The sequence below is a fragment of the Pongo pygmaeus genome, chromosome 6 (genome assembly GCF_028885625.2).
Source record: "Pongo pygmaeus isolate AG05252 chromosome 6, NHGRI_mPonPyg2-v2.0_pri, whole genome shotgun sequence".
Taxonomy (NCBI): domain Eukaryota; kingdom Metazoa; phylum Chordata; class Mammalia; order Primates; family Hominidae; genus Pongo; species Pongo pygmaeus.
In genome coordinates, this window is record NC_072379.2 from 60,927,282 (window position 1) to 60,952,965 (window position 25,684).

Here is a 25,684-nt window from a genome sequence, read left to right on the forward strand (position 1 = left end):
TTTCATTCAAGTTGACTAAGTCTTATTTTTCCAAATATATGATTAAAGCCTTGGATTTACATTGCCCTACTTGCCCCAGAGCACTTCGCGGACCCCCCAGATGAATGCTGCGTGCTAGCCTGCATCCATGCAACAGTGGTGGGGTGAGAAGCCAGCCTGGCCCTGCCTGGCTAGCTTTCTCAGGATGAAGCAAAAATCATTTCTGTGTCTGAAATGAGAGAAGGGATATTGTGTAGCCAGGAGGAAATTATCCAGGCTGGATTTGGGCCAGGCCAGTAGGGTTCATTTGCTCCTCTTGCAAAAATTACCATCTGGTCTTTAATGACCCAGAGTGGTCAGGCTGGCATTAATTTACACCTCATCCCAGGGAGACACCTCTGAGAATAAGCATGCCTGTTAATGTAATACGGTTCCTTGGCTTCAAGGGAAGGAAGGGTGTGAATGCTAAGTGGAGATGAGAACTGTTTGCTCAGAAGAGAATGTATTCCAGAATGAAGGCAGGAGTTCACAAAAGACCACCCTTCGAAATAGAAGCCAGTGAGAACCAACACAAAAGGATGAGCCCAGACACTAGTCATGTGCTGAGTACATTGGCAACATTTACCTGTTCATTTGGCAAAGGCTTGTGGAAAGCTTACCAGGCAGCAGGCACAGTGCTAGTGGCGTGACGGCACACAGAGATGAATGGGCTGCGGACTCTACTCACAGCTCAAGGGGAATGTGGGTGCCGGCATGTGCTTTCATAGAGGCATATTCAAGATGCTATCACAGCACAGGTAGGGCAGAAAGACTTTTCCTGGTGGTGGAAAATGTAGAGTGAATCAAAATAAGGGGTTTTCCAAATTCATTGAAGGTAACTGTCAGGAAGAAATGCTTCAATATGACATTTTAAAAAAGCTATAATAATGGTTTATATTCATTTGTTCCTTCTTACAGGTCGGTTGCTGTTCTAAGCACTTTACATATATAATAAACAACATTAATGCTCCCAACAGCTCTGCAGAGTAACTGCTATTAGTATTCCCGTTTTCCAGTGGAAGGAAATAAGGCACAGAGAGATGAAGCAACTTGGCCAGGGCCGACCAGATGTGACAGTCTTGATTTGAACTTGGAACAGGACAGAAACTTATATAAAAAGATATGAGAAAGAAATCATACAAAATAAAAAATTATCTTGTAAAACAACACAATTTTGGTTATTAACAAAGAACTATATTTTTTAGAGACAGGATCTCGATCTATCAGTCACACTGGCTGGAGTGCAGTGACGTGATCATAGCTCACTGCATACTTGACTTTCTGGGCTCAAGTCATCCTTCAGCGTCAGCCTCCCGTGTAGCTGGGACCACAGGCACATGCCACCATGCCTGTCTAATTTTTAATTTTTTTGTAGGGACAGGGTCTTGCCATGTTGTCCGTGCTGGACTTGAATTCCTGGTTTCAAGTGATCCTCCTGCCTTGGTCCCCCAAGGTGCTGGGATTACAGGCTTGAGCCACTGTGCCTGGCCTGTATATTTTCTTAATATTAAATACATTAATAAAGAGACCAAATCACCTTGTGATTCTTTTCTTTTGACCAATGGAATATTTCTTGTGTTATTATGAGGAGAAAATGAAACACAGTTAATTATAACTTTGAAGCAGTCTTATTTCAATAGCTGTTAAAACCATTCTGTCCAATACAAATTTCTGTAAACTCTATAAATAGTTGAAATAAACTAGTTTTTAATAAATCAGTAAATTTGAAAAATTCAGTGAATTGGGCATTTAGATAAATGGATCATTCAGCAATTGATTTTCAAGTAAATCAGATTTTGATAAACTGTTTTTCTGTTATTGCTTTAGAGCCAATTCTCACACCTGGGAGACAATAGGTAAGGCTCAGCAAATGCTTCCTCTTCTACCTGTAGTCTGCAGACTGGGAAGACAATTTATTTCTAAGCACAATGACACTATAAGTGGCAACCAAAGAGATCTGCCAATAGGATGTGACAAAGAAGCAGCAAGGTGGGTCTGGAAAAGAGAGTTTAGTGCTAAAATTTATAAATTAGCAAATTCAGTATTCAAACCCAGCTCTAACTCCAAATTCCATAGCCTTGCTATGGAATGCCTCACCAAAACATTGTTATATGAGTGTCAAGATTCCAGTAAATATCTTGCATGGAGGCAGAAGAATAGACCGAGCTCTAAAATGTCATAAGGGCTCCTTCCTGGGCTAGCTTTGTAGAAGTATACCCATGGTGTCTTATCTCTTAAAAGCACCATGCAAAGAGGGCCAGAGAGAAATGTGAAGGAGATAAAACAAAACAAAACAAAGCAATGAACCTACCCATAGCTCTGATGTCAGTAATCAATGATTGTATTAGGCCATTTTTTTGCATTGCTATAAAGAAATGTCTGAGGCTGGGTAATTTATAAAGAAAAGAGGCTTAATTGCCTAATGGTTCTGCAGACTGTACATGAAGCATAGTACCCACAGCTGCTTTTGGTGAGGCCTCAGGAAGCTTACAATCATGGTGGAAGGCAAAGGGGGAGCTAGCATATCACATGGTGAGAATGGGATTGGGGGCGAGGTGCTGCACACTTTTAAACAACCACGTCTCCTGTGAATTGAGTGAGAACTCATTTATAACCAAGGGGATGGTGTTAAGCCATTCAAGAGGGATCTGCCTCCATAATCCAATCACCTCCCACTAGGCCCTACTTCCAACACTGTTAATCACATTTTAACATGAGATTTGCCAGGGACAAACATCCAAACCATATCAATGATGTTAAAAAAATGATACTGGCTGGGCATGGTGGCTCACACTTGTAATTCCAGCATTTTGGGATGCTGAGCTGGGCGGGTCACTTGCAGTCAGGAGTTCAAGACTAGCCTGGCCAACATGGTAAATCCCTGTCTCTACCAAAATATAAAAAAAAAAAAAAGCTGTGCATGGTGGTGGGTGTATGTAATCCCAGCTACCCAGGAAGCTGAGGCAGGAGAATCGCTTGAACCCAGGAGGTGGAGGTTGCAGTGAGGCAGGAGAATCGCTTGAACCCAAGAGGTGGAGGTTGCGGTGAGCTGAGATTGCGTCACTGCCCTGGAGCCTGGGTGACAGAGTAAGACTCCATCTCAAAAAAAAAAAAAAAAAAAAAAAAAAAAGAATACTAACTCCTCTGACATCCTGCTGGAGGAAGCAAGAGATGGGGCTGTGCAACCTCCTCCAGCCCCTTCCACTCTTGTAAGACTGACAGCTGCTGGATATTCTGGGACCAGTTTTTTGTACCAATGACTTGGCCATACTGTCTGTAAGCACTGCCAGGGGAATGGCTTCCCTGAAGTGTTTCCATAGATGGTTCCATCTTAGCATTTTCATACCCACGCTCTGTAGAGTTTCCTAAGGAAATTCTTTGGAATCCGTTCTGCCAGTTTTCAGGCACACCATTCCAATGTGTTCAAGTTGGGTCTGGCATCACTACACATTAAGTAGGTGGCAATGCACAAACTCAGCACTGCTCTGCCCAGAGTGCATGCATCTGGTTTGCAATCAGAACAACACTGAGATTTCATTAGGGTATAAGGCAAGTTCTAAAAGGTACTCTCCTGCCAGAGTGCCTTGATGATAATAAATTCAAGGCACTAACATCATGCTGGTTAGACTCTCTTGAAGACAAGCCCTTCTTCCAAGAATATGGTAATGTGTGGGCCTCTCTCTTGGATATTTCTGCATTTCATACCTATCACATGTGCCTTGTTGTGAATCTCTACTTTTCTTTCCTATAAAACCTTTTAATAAAGGATGACATTTTTAAAACAGAGAGTATTTTCTTCAAAATCCTCTTTAGTGGCTGTCTAATGAAATTTTTTATTAAGCATAAAAATAGGCTGTTAACACTGGAGACATTCTTTAAACAGGGTTACCACTCACTAGAGGCCCAAGAGGATGTGCTCAAAATGCAGGCTTGTAAGAGACAAAGCTTTTGTGGCCATAAGAGCTATTCTGCTTCAGAGTTGTGAAAATTTGCTTTTGAAACTGTTTTTTGTGGATTTACAATACTGTATCGGCCTGGCAACAAGGAGCTTATGCAGTTTGGCAAGAATTTTTTCACTGCTCTTCTCCAAAAATCATCTTCATTACAGATCACGGAAGCCTCAGAGATCTCCACTTCCAATGACTGGCAAAGTATGGTACAAATTAAACAGCTCTGGTGGTGTACAGAGAACTGCCAACATTTTCTTTTCTGGTGTTTTTATCTTCAAAAGGGCAAAATTGGCTCTAACCATATGCATTTTATACATCTTGTATGTATCTGTTCAAGAATAGTTAATCCAAACTAAGCAATATAACATTTTTCCCACCAGAAATTTGGTAATATATACAAAGATTGCAGCTGCCCATGGGTCTGTTTTGCTTTGCAAGCTGTCTTGATGGACAAGGCTCTATTTTTAAGCTAACACTTTATTTTCATTTGTCAATGCAGTTTTAGCCTTGAAATAATACTTATAAAATGGAAGCGTTTTTATAGTGCTCCAAATACAACTTTCAAGAAAAAAATTGCAACTATTAAAAATCATCTTGGTCTCTCTGTTCCAAGATAGTAATTAATTTAGAAACATGATCAACTTATTTTTTAATGCCAAAACTTTCAGTTTGGTTGCTTGACTGTGCATTTGCTATTTAAAAATAGAAAATGGAAATAATTTGGTCATAGGTTATGGCATATTTTGGAAAAAGACCTATGATCTGGGAAATGGTATGTTGGTTTGCATTGCAAAGGAATAAGTGAATGAATACAAAAGTGTTTGTTCAATGTGCCTCTGAAGTAATAATTGAACTTGAGGAAAATGTTATATTGAGGTTTTGAGAGGCTAGGGAGGTGAGAAGAAGAATCTTTCAAAACAAGGGGAAATCTCAGGGGAAACAGTATGGAAACGATTGCATCTCAGGAATTCACATAGTGACAGATGCGCCACCAAGGAATGATGGTGTGGATGGCGCAGTAAGAGGAAATAGTTGGGATGTAGACAAATGTTTTAAAAGCCATGATTGGATTTGTCAATAAACCAAGAATAAGAAATGTTTTGTGCACAGTCATAAATATTAGGTACGGTTTATTTGCAAAAGCCAGCTGTGTATAAGCCATAGCCTTCCACTAAAAAGGTAGTTCTAGAAAGCAAAACGAGGAATTTCTGTCATTTCTTATGATCTCAAAGGGATGTTGGAGAGAAGAGCACAGCATTTGTCACTTGCTTTGAGCATCAAGTGCAATAGTCGAGCTGAAAAGTGAGAGAAGCACTCTGGAGACATAATTTCCAATGAGGTTCTTTTCCCGTGTCCACTAACAACTCTAACCACAGACACACATGCTTATACTTTAAAATATTCTCGAAAAGGTGCTCCATTTTCACAGCAGAAACCCTTTGCTGAATTCAAAAATAGGTTTTATTAATTAATGAGTCATCACTCTGAATTGCCCTACTGACCTGGATATATTCTTTACAAAATGCACTTCCCTTTAAGTTAGAAGATGGGCATGCATTTTTTTGTTATTATTTTTTAGAGAAAATTAGAATTTTTATTCTAGTTTTCTAGTGGCAGATCTTTAAAAAAATTTTAATGTAAAATTTCAAACCCCAAGCAGAAGGAGAAAATAGACTATAAAGAAACCCTGTGTATTCATTATCCTGCTTTAGCAATTACTATATTTTGCCAATCTTGGCCAAATCTTTATAAAGTACAAGTGTCAGGTTATACTTTCTATATTTAGACATATTCCTGTAAAAAGGCATATAAATTGAACTATTGTAAATTTATTGGGAAATCTTGCTCTTAAAAATTATCTTAAGGGCGGTCCATTGGCTAAAGTGAATAATCATTCCCTTTTCTGTTTTTTAGAGTAAATGCTTTTTGTCCTCCCTCCCTATCTCTTCTCCTCCCTCTCCCCACTCCTCCCTCCTCCCTCCCTTTGTTTTGTTTCAGCAGGGAGTACTTTTTGCAATATCTTGGAATGGGAAGTTGCCCTTTTCCATAGGGTTATGGAAGCTGATAGTTTCAGTGGGACAGAGGTAAAGAGTGTTATGAAGAGGATTTAAAAAATATATCTCTGTGTGTGTGGTTCATGTTTTATGGTCAATCTGGTAAAGCCACTTACTTCCAGCATTAGTAGCAATCACATTTTGATTCCATAATTGCCCACTTTACATTTAACTCAAGATTTCACCTGCTAGGAAGTCAGGTTGAAGTTGTTCCTCTTAGGGACTGAATGCCTCTGGTGCTTACCAGGGTTTTGGAGGACACAGCCTGTTTCACTGAAGTCTGGGTGTGGCTCTCTCCTCGGGATAGAAATATATGACTTCTTAAGCACTGTGGTGGACCCTGCCAGAAACCTTCCTAATACCCATTCTTTCCATACTGACAGAATCCTAATCCTGTTTGGGGTGGCAACATCCCCACCTAAACCACTGTATGTCCCAGCTCTCCCAATGAGACATGAGTAGAGGTTTGCTGGGGATTTTGGAGAAAAATTTTGCTTTTCTCTTGTAGGCTGATGTCCTATCCCCTTTTCCTTTTGTGTGGATGGGGTACCACAGGAGGACCCCTATCTTGTGACCATGAGGTAGGAAGTGTGAGGAGTAGATGAGAGAGGGAGGAGGCTGGGACCTAGCTCCTGCTGAGGAATTGCTACACCTGCCTGCACCAGCCACCTCAGGATTTCTTGCTATGTTTGAGAAATAAGTCCTCTTTGATTACAGTCAGCTTTCTGTTAACTGTGTAGAAAGGCAATTTCAGATGGACCAATGCATAATATATAGGAACTCTTGCCGTTTCTTAACTTCAACCTTGGGTAACATCATTGTGCATGTCTTGAGTTAGGGAAACTGTCTGAGAGAAATGTGAGCAGGACTCAGCCCTCCAAGTAGTGAATGTTTCTTGAAAACAGCCCATATTTTCTTCCAAGCGCACACTGAAAATGTTCCTTAAAAATTTCTCATTCCTAGGTCTAGGCTCACAAAGTGAATCTGAGAACTGAGGAAATTGCTTAGAGAGCTTGCCTTCCTGAATGCTTTCATAGAACTAATCATATCATTGAGTCACAGATGATTTTTAGACATGTTAGGGGGATCATTTTCCTTGGTGATGTGAATTTGCTTTCAATGTTTACACGCACTGCATAAACAAAATAATCTAGGAAATTCAGGTTTGAGTAGCTCTACACTTAAAAAATGCTATAGTTGTTTAGCAGAGACAGTGCCAAATAGGGTGGCTTCTTCTGAGGTGAATAAATCAGGCATGGGATGGTATCACTACAAGGCCTTCAAATGCTCTGAGAGCAACATGTAAAGGCCATGAAAGATTTTTTTTTTGAGAAGTGACAGATTACCTAACACAATAATCCATGCTATTGGACAAATTGGTTTGCAAAGAATACAGCTGGCTTCATTTCAGCACCGCTAATGCTATGAATGGCAGCAACCAAATGATACCTGGAGGGCAGGGGCCCTTGTATGACAAACCTGGCTCTGGGCCAGCTCAAAGAACGTTTTCTTCTTGGTTTTTTTTTGTCTACATTTGGCACATGGCAGCCACATCAGGGCTGTTAACATCAGATGTTGTGTAAATCTAAACAGGTAAAAAATCAGGATCAATTTTTTAAGATAGAGACGTTTCCAGCAATTCATCTTGAACACAGAGCTCTGGCATTCCTCACTCTCTGTGAGGCCTCCTGTTGCAGCAGATAATTTATGACTCCCACATCTTGGCATTTCATTAAAACCCAAAGCATTTGACAAACTGTATTTTCAGAAAGTTTTTTCCGTGAGTTGGTTTCTAGCAGGAGGAATTTATGATGAGTTGACTTAATCCTTGCTTTTTAGAGGCGTCTAAAAAAAGTTCTTTCTATAAACAGCAGAATTGCGTGTAGGGGATGGCAGACCAAGCAATGGCTAGGATGTCCTTGTGAAAGAAAGCTCACCCAATGCCGTTGTAAAGCCTCCTGTGTGCTGCTCAGCTTTCGCGTCTACCTCCTGAGCTAATTGTGCTGTCTGGAGGTTGGCGGGCTTCCAGCCTTACCTGGACCAGTTTTTCTCCCAAACCCAGGTTGCCTGTGTATTCACTTATTACAACTAACCACTGTGAAATCATTCACAGACTTTGGAAATCACATATGTAAGGTGATTTATTTATATGTTTTGACTAATAATCTTAACTTGTCATTTCGTTTTTAAAAGTTGATAAACAGACTCGGAGTTGGAAGAGGGAGGTGTTCGTGTTAAATTTATAACCCTGTTTCTTGGCATTTTTGGGTTGGTTATTGCTCTTGGATTTCTTTTCTTTTCTTTTTTTTTTTTGGGTTAGAAACGTGTGTGTGTGTGTGTGTGTGTGTGTGTGTGTGTGTCCTGGGGTCTCTTGCTTGCTCCTTCTGGTTTCCCTCAATATGTCAATATTGCATTACACAGAAAATTTTTGAGAGGTGCAGCCTTCACAGAATTTTTATGCACTAAGAAAGAGGAAAACTGAGAAATGTGAATATAGCATTTTGTCAGTGTAATTTTTGCCTTTTCTTGCTGTATATACACAATGTAAAGTTAAATGGCATTTCAGCAGTGATTCAGTTATTTTGACAGGCAAAACAGAAAATTCAGACTCTTAAATATATTTTCTTGTCTGTTTCCCCAATTATCATCATCTATGTGGAATTCAGCGATGGTCACAATTCCACTTCACTTTGAGCTGAATACACATCGCTTCTTCTTACATCTTTCTTGTCTGTTTCTATGACCAAGAGAAATGAACGGGGAGGTGTGGGGCAAGTGTGTAGATATTTCATATTACTGTTCCAATTGCTTGAGGGATAATATGAGTAATACTGGTTACTTACGTTGACTGAATGCACAGCTGACTGGTCTCCTGCAAGTCTTGGCCTGTACAGACATAAGTCCATGTAGTTTGGGTTAAACAGCAAGTACAGGCAAAGAAAATTAGCGATGTGGCAATTATCTGGATAATTCAGATTTAAAACACTACTTATCCTTGAAATGGTTTCAAGGGAAAAATGGTTTTGTGGGGACTTACTTAGATCAGCATGTGGGAGCTTTCTGTAAAGGGCCAGATAGTACATATTTCAGACTTTGCAGACCTGACAGTCTCTATTGCAACTAGTTAACTTTCCAGCACAAAAACAGCCATAGAAAATATTTAAAGGGGTAGGTATGGCTGCATTTCAATAAAACCTTATTAATAAAAACAGGCAGTGGATCAGATCTGGACAGCTCTCTTTAGATATTCTATATGGGTCTTTATTCTCTAAGTTGTGTAATCACTAGATCACCAGTGATTATTCTGCCTCACGGGAGTGGAAAGCACACGTGTGTGTTAAGTATGTGTGCATACAGATCTGATCAATGCTATTTATGGATGTTAAGATGAATCAGGCTTAAAAAAACCCTGAAGCATCTCAAACTACTCGGTTTCAAAATTCAAAATGTTTTACAAAGTCTTTTCTCCTGTCAATCTTTTCAATTGTTCCAAGCCTTCTTGTCTACGTGTTGTAGAGAGCAAGGCCGAGAGTGCTGACAGACAGTGGGAAGGGCTGTCTCAGAGGTAGAGAATGAAGGATGGAAAACTGACAACTTCTAGAAATTGAAGAAGACGACATGGTCTGGACCGTCTGAAGAAGCGAGTAAATGGGACATTTAAGCTGAATTAAGGTGTGCAGGCTTTTTGAGGTGTATTTATCTGTCAGGGATGGTTACTGCTTTTGTCTGCCCCGTTCTTGCTCCTGTCTGCCCTATTCTTGCTCCATGATCCATAATGACTGAGTGGGCACACAGCACTGGCCAGGAGAATCAGGGGCCTTCCCAGGTGTTCGAGGTGGTTCTGGTGGTGAGGATATCTTTCTATTCAGATTGGAAAGTCTTTGTGCAAGTCAGAGTTGTCTCCAGCCACGCTCCCTGAAGTGTAGAAAGCCCTTTGGCAGTAGACAGCGTGGCACCAACAGCCCGCAGAGCGATGAAATGAACAGAAAGTGTCACCTCTGAGCTCTGAAGCTCTCCTTCGACTCCGTAAACCACCCAGTACCTTCCTGATCACCCCCTTTATTTTGATTTAACTATTTTTAGTTGGGGATTCTACAGCCATAATCAAACAGTCCTGACTGTTGTTTTACCATCTCATTGGTAAAGTATCTGTCTTCAAATGTCAAGTTGTATATAAAATCTCTATTCTCATAGAAAATCTGTTTCTTTTTAACAAAACTGATGTGGCTATATTCCTGTTACATTCACTATGTTTCTAAGAGGGGCAAAAGATACCTTCCAATATCTTTTTAGGATGAAATATATAATTCTATCTAGAACTTTGTGACTTTATATGCACATACTCACAAGACACATACACAACCACACCTACCTACTCTTTCTTTGGAGTAAAAGTTGCTATTTGGAGACAACTACCTTTTACAGACTTCAGAATGAACAAATAATAAAAATAACAAAGAAAATTTTCAGAGAGGTTGAAGCCGCTGTAGCAGAACCCAGCAGTTGTTTTAAGAATGTTTTCATTGCTCTAAGGGAATTTCTTCTACTTTGGATTCACAAAACCATATGACTGGTCTCCTCTAACAAAGTGGAACAGAAGCTATGACAGACTTCACAACAGAAAGTCAAGTGGAGAGCTGGAAATGAATATAATCAGTGTTCACAAACAAGTTATAAATTTCCAGGAAGAAAGAGTCCATTTGACATGTTAATTTTTTTGCATGAGGCAGTCCACAAAAATCTTGATAAACAGTGTATTTCCCTGTGTCCACTGGACTCTGTGCAATGTGGTCCAAGCCAAAATGGACACAAATTTATGAAAGAAAACTAATCTTTTTGATTCTCAATAGTCAAGATATTCTTTTGACTTTTTATAACTCATGTACAGTAAAGTTTACAAATCTTAAGTGTGTAGCTTACTGAATGAATTTTCATCTATGTAGATATCCATGAAACCACTACTCACATCAAGAGTTACAATATTTCCATCATTCTAGAAAGTTCCCCTATGCCCCTTCTATATGAATATCCCCACCAAAGGCAACCGCTATTCTGAACTCTAACACATTAGATTACTTTGGCCTGTTCTTAGGCCTCATATAAATAGAACTGTAGGCTGTGCATTATTTTAGGTTTGACTTTTTTTTCACTCTACAGTATGTTGGTGAGAATCATCCACATTATTGAGTATAGCAGGATACTTTATTTTTATTGCTGTGTAGTAGCCCACTGCACGAATATACCACAAAGTATTTAACTATTTTGTTGCTGATAGAAATTTGGGTTGTTTCCTGTTTGGGGTGATTATACATTAAGGTGCTAAGAATTTTCTTGTACATATCTTTGAGTACACACATGTACTCTTTTCTCTTCATTAATACACCCATGAATGGAATTTCTGGATCATAAAGTAGGTATGTGTTTAGCTCTAGTAGATACTGGTAAGCAGTTTCCAAAGTGATTGTTCTAATTTACAGTCCCACCAAAAGTGCATGAAAGTTCCATTTGGTCCATATCCTCATCAACATTTGGCACTGTAAGTCCTTTTAACTTTAGCTCTTTTGATGATTGTATTAGTCTGCTCAATCTGCCATAACACAATACCATAGACTGGGTGGCTAAAACAACAGAAATTTATTTTCTGACAGTCCAGGAGGATTGAAATCCAAGATTAAGGTGCTAGCAAATTTGGTTTCTGGTGAGGGCTCTCTTTCTGGCTTATGATAGCTGCCTTCTCTTTATATCATCTCCTGGCCCTTTCTCTGTGCATGAGTATGAGAAAGAGCCCTCTGATTTCTCCTCCTCTTATAAGGATGCCAGTCCTACCAGATTAAGACCCTGCCATTATGACCTCATTTAACCCTAATTTCTTATCTAATTTCCCAAGCAAAGCGTCATCTCCAAGTACCATCACACTGGGAGCTGGGGCTTCAATATATGAATTTTGAAGGCCATTTGGATGGCCAGTAAGCATATAAACCTTAAGTGACTGCTTAAGGTTTAAGCCCATTAAAAAATTGGTTGTCATTCTCCTTATTGATTTGTAGGAGCTCTTTATATATTCTAGATGCTAGTTTTTTTGACAGATATGTTAATCACAAATATCTTCTCCCAATCTACAGCTGATTGTTAATTATCTTCATCTTGTGTTATGATGAATAGAAGTTCTTTATATTAAGGAAGTCTAGTTTTTCAAACTTTTATTAGTTTGTGTTTTTGTGTTTAAGAAGTTTTTGCCCACACCAAGTTTCTGATAAATTCTCTTAAGCTTTCTTCTAGAAGCTTGATTGTTTTAACTTTCACATTTGAGTCTATGTGGTACCTTAAATTAATTTTCTCCTATAATGTGAGCTAGAGGCTCAAAGTTTATTTTTTTTTTAGATGAAGATCCATTTGACCCAGAACCATTTATTTTAAAAGCTCCCCACTGAATTACAGTGTGTTTTTATTGTAAATCAGATGACGACTATATGTGGGTCTATTTTTGGGTTCTCTATTTTGTCCCATTGGTCCATTTACCTTTGTCTGTGCCTCCATCACTATCTTTACTACTGTAGCATCTTACATCTTGTTATCTTATTGTGTAAATCCTCCAGATGTGATTTTTAAGATTGCCATGGCCAGGTCCTTTGCATTTTCATATACATCTTAGAATCAGCTTGTCAGGTTTCACAAAAATCCTGCTGGAATTTTTATTAGGATGACATTGAATTTTTAAGTTAATTTAGGGAGAATTTATACCCTAACAATGTTGAGTTTTCTAATGCGTGAAAATGACTTATTCCTTAATTTATTTAAGTCTTTCAAAATTTCCCTCAGCAATGCCTTGTGGTTTCTGGTATATAGATTTTGCACATTTTTGTTAGGCTTGTTCCTAGGTATTTTATGATTTTTGATACTATTATATTTGGTGTTTTAAAAATTTCATTTTCTAATTATTTTCAGTAATTATGCAATTACTTTTTGTATCCAACAATGTTAAGTTACCTTAATAAATTGAATAGTCTATAGTTTCATTTGGATTCTCTATGTGCACTTAATCATTTCCTCTATGAATAATGTTTTATTTTTTGCTTTCAAATCTTTTACTTTTATTTATTTTTCTTGCCTTATTGTCTGGGTAAGAGCTCCGCTATAATATTGAATAGAAGAGATTCAAGAGTATTTTTTTGTGTTGTTCTCAGTCTCAGGGGAGAGTGTTAGATGAGTTTTATATGCATCTTTTATCGAATTAAGGGTTTCTTTGCTATTCTTAATTTGCTAAAAGTTTTTTTAAGTCATGAACAGTTGTTGAATTTTATCAAATACATTGTCTTTGTCTATTAAGATCAACAGATTTTCTCCTTTATTATGTTATGTGGTGAATTACTTTAATTTATTTAGTATGTTAAGCCAACTTTGCATTCCTGGAATAAATCCCATTTGGTCATAATGTATTAATTTTTGGCTGTATTACTGGATTCAATGCGTTAATATCTTGTTTAGGATTTTTCCATCTATAATCTTCCTTTCTTATATCAGATTCTAATATCAATGTTATGCTCCTCAGAAAAAAAAATTGGAAGGTTTTTTCTTTCTCTATTCTTTGGGAAAATTTGCACAAAAATTCACTAATGAAACCATATGGGTACACGGCTTTCTTTGTGGATGTCTTTAAATTATGAATCCAATTTCTTGAACAGCTTTAAGAGTATTCACATTTTCTATCTCTTTCTGAGTCAATTGTAAATTGTTTTCTTCCAGAATTCATTCATTTCATTTACAATTTCAAATTTATTGTTGTAAAGTTCTTTATAACCTCCTCTTAATAGGTTTTCAGTGTCTGTAATATGTGTAGTAGGTCCTGTTTTTCAACTTTGGAATTAGTTACCTGTGTTTTTTCTAAATTTACCTTGCTGGGAATTTATAAACCTTGCTAATTTTTTCAAACTACCAAACATTTGTGTTTGTTGATTTTTCTCCATTGCATATTTATTTTATATTTCATTAGTGTCTGTGCTTAACTTTATCATAGCTATTTTAACATTTTTACTTGTGCTTAATTTGCTACTTTTTCCATAAGCTTTTTGAGACAGCAACATATTAATCTTCAGCCTTTAAAAACTTTAACAATATATGTATTTACCTAATTTAAAAAATATTTTTAACACATGCATTTAGTTCTAGGAATATTCCTGTAGGCACTGCTTTAGCAGCATTCCAGAAGCCTTGATATGTTGCATTTTCACTTGGTTCAGAATATTTTCTAATTTCTATTTCTATTCCTTCAATGACCTGTGGGATATTTAAATGTGTGTTGCTTAATGTCTAAATGTTTGGTTATTTCTTATCTATCTTTCTTATATTGATTTCTCATTCAATGCTACTATGATCAAAGAAGATAGTTTAATTTAAATCTTCTGAAATTTGTTAAGACTTAATTTATGGGCAAGTTTATGGTTTATTTTGGTAACTGTTTTATAATCACTTGGAAAGCATGTGGGTTCTCCAGATGTTGGGTGGGTGTTCTAAATATGCCAGTTAGGTCAGGTTGACTAATCATGTTGTTCCAACCATCTTTATTTTTTGCTGATCTTTTATCTGCATGTTCTGTCAGTACGGAGAGAGGTGTATTAAGGTTGGTGCTACTCTGTCCAGCTGCAGAGGCTTGCCTGACTTTACGGAATATGTGCATGGCACTTCCTGGAGTCATAATCAGAACTCATGCTGAGTATGAATGTCAACCCTAGGACCTGGGCCTCAATGGACTGGACATCTCCAAGATGAGTCAGAGGTCTGTGTTGAAGATTCAGTGCCATGTATGAATGACAAATCAACCTCTGTCAATTATATAATTGTAATTGTAGCATTGTAATGGTAATTTGGGTAGGATTTTTGATTTATTTGGTCTGCTATTTCTCCTTCTTTAAGTCAGACCACAAAAATGCTCACTCTTCCCAGGCTACAGAGAATACACGAAGGCCCTGGCCGTGGTCTATGTGAAGACAGCGAGAAATGGAAATGTTACTGGACAGAAGGTAGATGCTGGGAGTTACCTAGGAAGTACCTTTTACCTGTAGAGAGCTGTTTCCTCAGCAAATTCTGATTTTGGAAGTGGAGCCTGACTCTGCCTGAAGTGTGGGTTCAAGCATCGCCCCAAGTCCCTTTCTTCATGGTGAACACTTTCTAGATGGGAGTATATGCTGGCTCCAAATTGTCCAGTGCTGTGGGCTTGGTATTTGTGACGGACCAACGAGTGTGCACAGACTTCTTTGGAGCATCAGGCTGGGGAAAAACAAGGGTTTTTGAATTCAGAAGACCTAAAATTAAATCCTACTCTGGCACTTTCTGGTTATCTGACCATGGGCAAAACTACAACCTCTTTAAGCCTCACTGTTTTCATTTGTAAAATTGGATTCACAGGATTTATGGGTAGGATGAAATAAATAGGAGGCTCCCAGAGCTATGTCTGGTCAAAGAGATAATCAATATATGTTACTTCCTCCCCCTTGCTTCTCAGTCTCTCAAGTGAAAGAATTGAAGAATGTCCCTACCTTTGAGGTTAGTGTTGAAGACTGAGAATGGGGTTGGCTGAGGAACCTAGCCCTGGGAAAAGGCTGGGAATATAAGCGGTCTGGGTTGACAGGTCCAAGGCCTACGGAACATTGAAGTTTTCCCACAAAAGGAATGGGGACCAGTTCTCAGCTATACTAGACCCTGCTCCTTCCCTTAGTTTATGCTGACGCAGTTAAGCCTCCCAGGAGAATTATAAACCAGCCCATCCAGGAAAGACGTGACTGGCACTTCACTTCTGTCCAAATGTGGAAAAGCCCCTTACACATCAGAAGTCCACCCAAATATAATTCTAACACTTTCCTTTTGCACAGGACTGGGATCTGTTAGCACTCATCACTGTCTGAGATCTGCTCTAAAGCACATCCTAGGAAAATGTTATTGCAGCCATGGAAGGAGGGCTGGTAGTTCTGGCTCAGCAGGGGCTCCAACAGAAATGGAAGCATCTGCTGAGGCTGGTGAGGGCAAGGCAGGGGTGATAACCTAATTCTGAGGGCCTGTGGGAGGCTCTGGGAGCCCTACCCTCCCTCTCTGCTAGAGTACCCAGGTTGTCCTGGAGTCCAGAAGACAAGTATTCTGGGTAGATCTGATCCTGTCTAAACTGTGAGAACAATTACAGGCAAAGCGTGGGATAAAACCATGCTATGGAAGACCTCCTCATCTTGGGATGGGCTTCATCTCTAGCAGGCCCTACTGAGAATGATTCCAGAGGCTCTTCTGGGCTCAGCTGGAAATCAGGCTGAGGCTAATTAGTGATGTCTGCCATGGAGCAGGGACAGGCTGGCTGACAAGTTGCTCCATTATTTTTTGTTTCTTTTAATGTTTAATTTTTTTCAAGTGATATGTTCATATAATAGAAAAAGTCAGTGATACTATAGGGCATGTAAGGAAAACCATGTTCCCTTGTCTCACCTCTCCATACTTGAGCTTTGCCCTCTACCTCCACTGTCGCCTCCCCCAAAGCCAAACTCTTTCCATTTTTAAAAGCTATGCTTCTTATGTCCATATTTCTTGTTTCTTTTTCTTTTATTAAGGGCAATTTAGAATATATACAAAAGTTGAGAGAATAGTTTGAGAAATCCCATGTTCCATCACCCAGCTTCAACCACTATGCGCCACCAGTCTTGCTTTCTTTCTTTCTGGAGTGCAGTGGTGCCATCATGACTCTCTGCAGCCTCGACCTCCTGGCTCAAGTGATTCTCCCACCTCAGCCTCCCCAGTAGCTGGGACTACAGACTGAGATTACAGATTTGAGCCACCATGCCTGGCATATATATATATATATATATATATATATATATATATATATATATAAAATATATATTATATATATTTACATTTTTACCTCTATATTTCTAAATAATATAGTTATATTTGAGTCTTTATTTTCAAAGCCAATAGTATGGTTGCTCTATCCCGGGGATCCATCTATGTTACAGCAAGTCTGAAAGTCATTGAGGGGCAGAAAGGTGCCTTTGGGTGAGGCATGATGGTCCTAGCTGGGATCCCTCCCCTTGTGGCCTCCCCTGCAGAGGTTGGCCTTCTAAGCAGTTGAGCCCAGCGATGGGCTAACGCAGGGTTTTGCACTTTCACTTTGTGAATTCGAGGACAGTTTTAGAGATCCTTGCTCCACACAAGTGTATGTGGAGCAGACATGTGTGCTTATGTAATAGCACTCAGATTCCTTCCTGACACTGGGAAGGTGAAAATGGCAATTGTTTCTGAAGTAGCCAGAGTGGTGTAATGGAAAGAACTCATGGTTTGTTGGAACTAGTAAGCTTGGATTGAAATTGGGCTCTGTCATGTAGCAGCTATGTGACCTTGGGCGAATTATATAAACTTTTTGTCTCTCTTTTTTCCACATGTGTCATGCAGGACAAGAATGCTTACCCTGAAGGGGCATTGTTGTGAGGACCAAATAAAATAACACTCACAATGCACTGGCATATAGCAGAACCTCAATAATTTCATATGCTCTCTCTCTCAGTTCATATACTATAGTACATAGTATCTATCTATAGATGTATGTGTATAGATATCATACATAATATTTTCCTTTTTTCATAGATAAATGGACAGCAAATCTAATTCACTTTATTTTGCATATTTACTATTGTATTTATTTAAAAGATTTAGCCTTTTTACTTTAACTTCTACTTATGACTACCTAAAATAAAAATGTAAGACGTAACAAAACAACTCTTTTTAGTAAAACTTCCTTAATATAAATTAAAAATCTTACTAATAGAATTATTTTTAAAAATAGGTTTTATTAGTTTCATGTAATGCCAACTAATTGAAGTAAATGATTCTTGTTTGGGCCTGCTTTAGTGGACATGTTACTCACACAGTGAAAAGTGTTTCAGTCAGGGCTCCTCTGGTTGCAAGTGCCAGAAAGGTAATGCAAATTAGTGTAGGCAAAGAGGAATTTTATTGGCTCACAGATGTGGGAAACCTAGAGGCTGAGTTGTCTACAGTCATATCACGGTCTAGGAGCTCATAAAACGTTGCTAGATTTTTATCTTTCTCTTGCCATCTCTCCATCACTTAGCTCTGTGCATTGACGCCAATCTGCAGTTTCTTCCACTTTTCAAAGGTATTCAAAGTGACTGAAAGCATCTCTAGCTTGTGTGGTCTTTGCAGCTCTCAATCCCAGAGGAAGAACTTTTGTTTCCCAGAATCCATAAGTCCCATCTCAGGAAAGACTCTGATTGGCTCAGTTTGGTCATTTGCTCACACCTGTGGTGAGATGGTGAGTACAGGGACTCAGCGGTTGCTAAGGCGGGCAATCTCACTAGGACCACATGGAGCTAAAGGGGTGATTCTCCAAAGGAAAATCAGAGGGTCGATATTATATAATGAATGTTGTTCAGAGTAAAGAAAAATAAAACACATGATCATGTCAATAGATGCAGAGGAAGTATTTAACAAAATTCAACATCCATTCATCATAAAAACTGTAAGAAAACTAGGAAGAGAAGAGAACTTCTTTAACATGAAAATGACATCTATACAAAATTTACAGCTAGCATCGCATTTAATGGTGGAACACTGTGTGCTTTTCCCCTAAGGTTGTGAGCAAGGCAAAAATGTACACTCCCACCATATGTACTCAACATGAGAGGTCGTTGCCAGTGCAATAACTAAGAAAACAAATAAAAGGCATACAAATTGAAGAATAATAAAGTGTCTTTAATTTAAGATAACATGCTCATCTACATGGATTATCAAAAACAAAACAAAACAAAACTACAAAGAAGCTACTAAAAGTAAAAAGTGAGTTAAGGAAGGCTGTACTATACAAAAATCAAATGCGTTTCTATAAATAAATAATTGAAATTTATAAACAATCTAAATTAAAAATTCAAAAAAGAATAACAATTGTAATAACATCAAAAAACACTAACTACTTGGGGATAAATCTAAAAAATGAGTAAAATTTGTATTCCTCAAAATAAAAATTATTGATGTGAGAAATTAAAACATATTTAACAAACAAAAAAATACAGCATTCTTTATTGATTGGAAGGCACACTAGTGTTAAAATGTCAGTTTTTCCCAAATTGACCAATAGATTCAAGGCAATCCCAGTCAAAATCCAGCAGGCTTTTATTTCTTGTAGAAACTGACAACATTTTATATGAAAAATTTTAATTTGTATATAGATAAAAGGAAATAACTGTAAACATAATAAGAGGAAATGACTATATAAGTAATAATAAAAGCAATTTTTAAAAATAAAGAACAGATTTTTTTTTTTTTTGAATAGAGACAGCGTCTTTTTCTGTCACTCAAGGTGAGGTGCAGTGGCACAAATATAGCTCACTGCAGCCTTGAACTCCTGGACTCAGGTGATCCTCCTGCCTTAGCTCCTAAGTAGCTGGGACTTGAGGCACATGCCACTACGCCCAGCTAATTTTGTTTTTTGGAATTGAGGTCTTGCTATATTTCCCAGGCTGGTCTCCATCTCCTGGCCTCAAGTGATCCTCCCACATCAGCCTCCTAAAGTGCTGGGATTATAGGCATGAACCATCATGTCAGGTCAAGAATAGCTTTTTAAAAATTGACACATAATAGTTATACACCATCTGATACAGGCTACTATAAAGCTATTTGAGCATGAGGACATGGTGTTAATGTAAAGTTAGAGGGGTAAATCAACAGAACAGAATAGAAAGTCCAAAAATAGACCTACACATATATTGTCAATTGATTTTCCACAAAGATGCCAAGATAATTCAAAGGAGAACAAACGGTGTTTTCAACAAATGTTGCTGGAACAATTTGAAAGCTATATGCCAGCCGGGCATGGTGGCTCACGCCTGTAATCCCAGCACTTTGGGAGGCCGAGGCGGGTGGATCACGAGATCAGGAGATCGAGACCATCCTGGCTAACAGGGTGAAACCCCGTCTCTACTAAAAAATACAAAAAATTAGCTGGGCATGGTGGCTGGCGCCTGCAGTCCCAGCTACTCGGGAGGCTGAGGCAGGAGAATGGCGTGAACCCGGGAGGCAGAGCTTGCAGTGAGCCGAGATCGCGTCACTGGACTCTAGCCTGGGCGACAGAGCGAGACTCCATCTCAAAAAAAAAAAAAAAAAAAGAAAAGAAAAAGAAAAAAGAAAAAAAAAAGGAAGCTATATGCCAGAAAAAAAAAAAAAAAAATCAAACCTTGACTCCCACTGGCTCTGTGACCTCACCAAGTCTCATTTTGAATTGTAACCCCCACATGTTGGAGAAAGGGCCTGGTGGGAAGTGACTGGATCATGGGGGCAGATTTCCTCCTTGCTGTTCTCGTGATAGTGAGTGAGATCTGGTTGTTTAAAAGTGTGTAGCACTTCCCCCTTTGCTCTCTCTCTCTCTTCTGCTTGGCCGTGGTAAGACGTGCTTGCTTCCCCTTCCCCTTCCGCCATGATTGTAAGTTTCCTGAGGCCTCCTATCCATGCCTTCTGTACTGTCTGTGGAACTGTGTGCCAATTAAACCTCTTTTCTTCATAAATTACTCAGTCTAAGATATATCCTTATAGCAGTGTGAGAATAGACAAATACACTTCCCTAGGAAAAAAAGAGAAAATGTTATGACCTTGTGATGGGAAAAGATTTGTTAGTACGCAAGGAAGAGTCATTAAAAATGTTTAATTGGACATCATCAAAATTTTTAATAAAATCTGCTCTTCAAACATGTTCAGAAAGTGAAAAGCCACAGAGAGAAAATAGTTGCAAAATACATATCTAGCAAAGGAACTGTGTCCAGAATATATAAAGAACTCTCAAAACTCAATAAAATAAAAAATAATTCTAAAAAATGGGCAATGTATTTGAATATATATTTAACTCTATGAGAGCATATAAGTACCTGAAATGATGCTTAAGATAATCAATTATTAGGGAAATGGCAAATCAAAACCATGATGAAACACTACCACACACTTACAGAAAAGCTAAATTTTGGGGGGATTTTCGGGTCTTGTGATTCTTCTTTTCATATTATTTCTTTATTGAAAATAAAGATTGTATATACTTATGTAAAAGAAAGTTGTTAAGGGAAAAACAATTGCATCATTTACACAACTTATTTGGCATGTGATTATGGGTTATGCTAAAAAGTCAATATAGTATAATTTTTATCAAATAGTTTATTCCTCTATTTAATGCCATTCTTCTCTGCAAATGTGTTTGTAGCATTAATTTTATATCAAATTATTTATTTACAATGCTCTGGAGCACCTAACTTGCCTTAACCCATTAATTTTCACCCAAATCCCCATTTTACAGATAAGTAAACCAAGGTTGGGAGAGTTAGGAAGCTTTCCCCAGTCACATGATTAGTAACAAGAAAAACTTGAATTCAAACTGGGAAGTCAGGCTACAGAGCTGGCATTCTGACTACTCTAATGAGAAAAGGAAATTTCCGTTTAGCCTGTGCTCCTCCATGTGCACAGGTCACAGGACCACAGATGATAAACCAAACCAAATCCATGTTACTTGTAATACACATTATGCTATATATTCTTAAATAAAATTTATTCATCAAAGATTAAGATGTTAAAGATGGCAGCAATAGACACTGGGAACTACAAGAAGGAGGAGGGAGGGAGAGAGGCCTGGGTTGAAAAACTGTTGGGTACTATGCTCACTACCTGGGTGATGGGACCATTTGTACCCCAAACCTCAGCATCATGCAATATGCCCATGTAACAAACCTGCACATGTATCCCCAAATCTAAAATAAACATTGAAACTATAAGGGGAAATGATTAAAATGTAATAATTATGGTAAATATCTTACGGTGCGGGAGGGTCATAGCAAAACAAGATCAGGTCCTCTCCCTTAAGAAATTTGTAATTTGCTTGAGGAGATAAAACATGTAAATGGGAAATATTTTTTGAAAACCCAATAAATGCAAAGCCACTAGCAGCCCTATTTAAATGTGCTGGCGAACAAGAACCAAAATCATGTCCTGGCTGGCTGGGTTTAGCTAGGAAAGCTTTTGAGAGAAGGTGAGTTTTAAGGTGGGCTGTGAGGGAGGGACACACATGGATTAGCGAAAGCTAGAGGGAAGGCTTTAACAATAACAAACACTGGGAATTATAGCTGACATTTGTTTGTGTTACCATGTTCCATTCACTCTGCCAACTCCTCCATGTGCATGCTCTCATAGAACCCTCACCATAACCCTGTGAGCCAGGTACTATCATTATCCTCATTTTAAAATATAGCGAGACTGAGTCATAGAGAAGGTTAGGTCACATGTTCGAGGTTACTCAGCTAGTAAGCAGAATGGGGATTCATACTAAAGTTGGCTGACCCTAAAATCCAAGTTCCCAACCACTATGCCTGGGGTTTATCCCATTTAAAAAATGTTAAGCTCTGTCATGTACCAAATACACTGGTAGGACAGAAAGAGCATTTACAGGGTTCTAGATGTGAGAAGTTACTCTCGGGGGCTCAGGTGACTGAGTGCATGTGTGTTGAGTTCCTGCACTCAGGTGGCAGAGCAGTTGACCTGGCACTGGGCATTTACAGACATGAGGAGCTCAGCATGCCCCACACCAGGAAAGTCCCAGTGTCTATTTTGTCCAACCCTGATCATTGCAGTAATTTCCACAGGGTGTCTTTCCCGGGGCCATACGTTATCAAGGTACTACCAGCAAAGTGAAGGTTGGACTGTAAAGTGGCAGTCTAATCTTAAACCAGTGAAACAGCAGGGAAACCGTTCACAGAGTTTGCTCACATCAGCATAATCTCAGTGAATCATCCCCAAGGACAAGCTCAAATGAGCAGGAAAGGCATGTGGATGAAATATAATCATCAGATGCAGTGGAAAAGACATGAGAAACCAGCGAAAGCAGCTGAATGACATTTCCAACCAAACTTTGGTCATCGTTTTGGCTAAGTGTCCACAGGCACACCCAAAGTCCCTAAGTCCTGGGAGCCCACAAAGAAGAAACAGGATGTGTGCATGTTTATTTTGTGTGCACGCATGAGTGTGTGTGTAGGTGGGTGTTTAAATTCATGGCAGCAACTCTGCTGTATGTGTTAAATGGCTGAAAGTTAGGAGAGTGCCAGGCTCGGCTTTAATTGGATTTTCTAAAGCGTAAATAAAAGGTAGGGAAGGGAGATGCATTCTCTGATGGATGTCTTCCCTCAAGTGTGCACAGCTGGCCCAGTCCCTCTCTTGCCTAATTAAGGGGCTTTATTCTGCTCACGCTCAGAGCTGCTGCCTGTATGCTTGTCTGGAAGCTGACATCAAGCCCATTTGGCCAGAAATACCTCCAGAGGTGGAACTGGCCCAGAAGACTGGACCCCCAGAGTGCTATGGAATGTCTATGGGAACAAAGGAGGACCTAATGGATAGCAGAGAAACACGATGCCCAGCTCTGGTCTGGTAGGAGGTCCCTAGAAGAACGGCTTCAAGTGAGACTTAGAAATACACCCAATGGGTTAGCCTTTGGGAAGCGTAATGAATACTACCTCCAGTAGTTTTTGAAGGTCAGCCTTTGTTGTGAAGGGAGGTGGGACAGGGGTGGGCTTTCAGGGGCTGGGAGAAAAGAGAAACCATCCTGCCATCTTGCCCTCTACTGTCCATTTTCCTCACCAGGACAAGGTATAAGGGAGGCAAGTTGGGCACCGAGGGAGACAAAATTTCAGGAGCTGCTCACTGTTGTGTACTTGCAGTACTGTAGCCACAGGGATCTTTCAAACATGCATACATGAGTGTGTCAAAGACAGAGACCAAATGCCTTAACAGAGCTCTGTCAACCTGGGGATCTCTTGAATGTAAAATTCAGATTATAGGTCAGAAGCGAGATTCTGAGAGTCTGCCTTTCTAATGAGCTGCCAAGGTGATGCTGATGCTGCTGGCCTGGGGACCACAGAACAGTGAGGGTTCAGGTGCCAGCAGAGTCAGGATGTCAGCTGGGTCTGGCCTACCACCTGTTTTTGTAAATAAAGTTTTATGAAAACACATTCATTTACATATTGTCCATGGGTGCTTTCTAGTTACAGCAGCAGAATTGAATAGTTGCAACAGATTGCATGACCCATAAATCCTAAATTACTTACTGTCTGTCCTTTACAGAAAGGTTTGCTGATCCCTCTTTATGAAATCTGTCTTTGTTTATCGCCTGTTAATTACATTTCAGCCAAAAGCCATGCACTTTCCTTTCTGGGGCTTTGCAATTAAGATTGCCTCTGCCTTGATGTTCTGTCCTTTCTCTTTTAAACTTTTACCTTGCTTCTCTGATCTCAGCTTAGATGTCATTTCTTCCATGATGCCTTGCTTGACTTCCAAAGACTGAGTTAGGTGACTCTCACATATGCTTCCAGGGAGTCTCAAACTTCCCATTGTGACATGAATGGACACTTATTGCGCTAAATGGTGATTGCCTATTTCATCATCTAGATCTCCTGTTAGACCATAGGCTTCCTGAGGAGAGACCATACCTGTTAATTATTGAATCCCAAGCACCAGGCACACAGTGTTCAGTTTTAAAGTTGATGACTTTATGACAACTTTAGAACCTTTCTTATGTTTAAGCAGTCTGAATGGAGAGACATCTTGAGATTCCAGATCTAATCTGCTTACCAATACTGGTTTCCTGAAAGAGGATAAAATACTCAACAATGCCATCACAACCACCCAACACCACTCATGCTCACACACAAACACACACACAGCTGCTCTTGGTTCTCATTTCTGGGTTAGGCAGAGAACTTACATACATTTTGAGATTAAAATCCTTGAGCATTTAAGAATGGATCTATTTGTTTCTTGAATCTTCTGCACTGAGGCACTTTAGAGCTGTGGTAGAAGTTTCAACAGAAGGAGAGTAAAACTCTGTTTATAATGATTCTTGGATTGTATTTAATCCTGTTCTCCTTTAAAAGGGAGAATGGAACTCCAGTTCAAGGGGCCATTTCAGGAAAATAATTAGCCATTAGGTCAACTGCCTCTTTCAAGAGAACAAGCAGTGGTTTACAAAGCTCATTTCCACTCAATGGGGCCAGTGGAATCTTGGGTGAAAAGCCAGGGTCTGCCCAGTGAAAGCTGCGGGCTGGCCTGGGGTCTGGCTGCTATAGACAGGCGTCTGTAGTTGCCTCAGATTCTTTCTTGAACACTGCAGTATGCGCTTCCAAGGTGGCCCTTCTGCAGTATGCAGGAGGTGTCTAGTGGCAAGGCTTAAAGACTTTAAGCCAACCATTGATTGAAGGTTTATAAGATTATCTTGATGAGATGGTCTGAGCTAACCAGATGCCTATCAAACCAATGATTCTTCAATTCCTTCCTGAGATGTTTAAACCACTGCCACAATGTTTGCACATCATGAGGCATTTACCTCTTTTCCTCACACTCTTTATTTCTGTTCATTTATGGTCAGTTCCACCAGGCCTCATTCCCTCAAGTTCGTCGTTAACTATCAGAACCTATGTGTGTCCAGGACCACTGCTTTTTTGTTATCACAGATGAGTGCTTATGACTTTTTAATATCATAGGCATTTCCTCTGCAATCTCTCTCACTTTCTTTTTGAAGTGAGAAAAAAACTCCTTAGGAGAAATTATGTAACTCCAGAAACAAGAGCCAGCATTGGAGACATCCTGTGACAGTGA

General features: G+C 39.2%; 1 protein-coding gene across 2 annotated transcripts in view; it reads left to right on the plus strand.

Moving 5' to 3' along the window:
* The first annotated feature begins 483 nt into the window (after positions 1-483).
* The window catches only part of LOC129040574 (uncharacterized), a 161,841-nt gene continuing 136,640 nt past the window's right edge, over positions 484-25,684 (plus strand). Inside the window, exons 1-2 of one of the 2 annotated variants that reach the window (XR_010126912.1) lie at positions 484-776; positions 9,539-10,284. The gene's annotated coding sequence lies outside the window, so the exon portion shown is untranslated. Of the gene's footprint in view, positions 777-9,538; positions 10,285-25,684 lie in introns of those variants that run through there. The other variant, XR_010126911.1, reaches the window with a different exon arrangement.